Raw genomic sequence first — 873 nt, 5'->3', positions numbered from 1 at the left:
CCCCTGCAGAAATATTGAGCCCTACGTAATTGCGAAAGTATTGATAGTGCAGGATTAACTACACGAACTGACCTCTCGACTCCGAACGAACAGGCCATGAAGGCCCAAAGGTACCGACCGGCCGCCGTGTCATCCTCAGCCCACAGGCGTCACTGGATGCGGATATGGAGGGGCAAGTGATCAACACACCGCTCTCCCGGCCGTATGTCGGTTTACGAGACCGGAGCCGCTACTTCTCAGTCAAGTAGCTCCTCAGTTTGCCTCACAAGGGCTGAGTGCAGCCCGCTTGCCAACAGCGCTCGGTAGACCGGATGGTCACTCATCCAAGTGCTAGCCCAGCCCGACGGCGCTTAACTTCGGTGATCTGACGGGAACCGGTGTTACCACTGCGGCAAGGCCGTTGGCGACCTCTCGACTACTAAAAAAATGGTTCACATGGCTCTGAGCACTACGGGACTTAACTTCTGAGGTCATCAGTCCCCTAGAACTTGGAACTACCTAAACCTAACTAACCTAAGGACATCACACACATCCATGCCCGAGGCAGGATTCGAACCTGCGACCGTAGCAGCCGCGTGGTTCCGGACTGACGTGCCTAGAACCGCTCGGCTACCGCGGCCGGCTTCTCGGTCACTTTCCGGAAATGTTCGATGATATTCATGTCTTGCGATATGGTTGGTCATATCGTTCGTTCGAATTGTCCACAATGTTCTTCAAACCAATCGCGAACAATTGTGGTTCAGTCTGTATATGTGCATATCGCTGTTCCATGACTTGTCGCCTCAGTGTAATACTTTTCCTTTCTGGAAAACATTACACGCAAGCTGTGCCTTGAATGTTACTAATACCTTATCTTTTCGAACTAGCTTCATA

At 51.9% G+C, this 873-nt stretch overlaps 1 pseudogene; it reads right to left on the bottom strand.

Annotated features, from left to right (window-relative positions):
- Positions 1-287: 287 nt before the first annotated feature.
- On the bottom strand, positions 288-405 carry LOC126425648 (5S ribosomal RNA; annotated as a pseudogene).
- Positions 406-873: the final 468 nt, after the last annotated feature.

This window comes from Schistocerca serialis, chromosome 10, assembly GCF_023864345.2.
Source record: "Schistocerca serialis cubense isolate TAMUIC-IGC-003099 chromosome 10, iqSchSeri2.2, whole genome shotgun sequence".
NCBI lineage: Eukaryota > Metazoa > Arthropoda > Insecta > Orthoptera > Acrididae > Schistocerca > Schistocerca serialis.
This window is presented reverse-complemented; position numbering and strand designations above follow the sequence as displayed.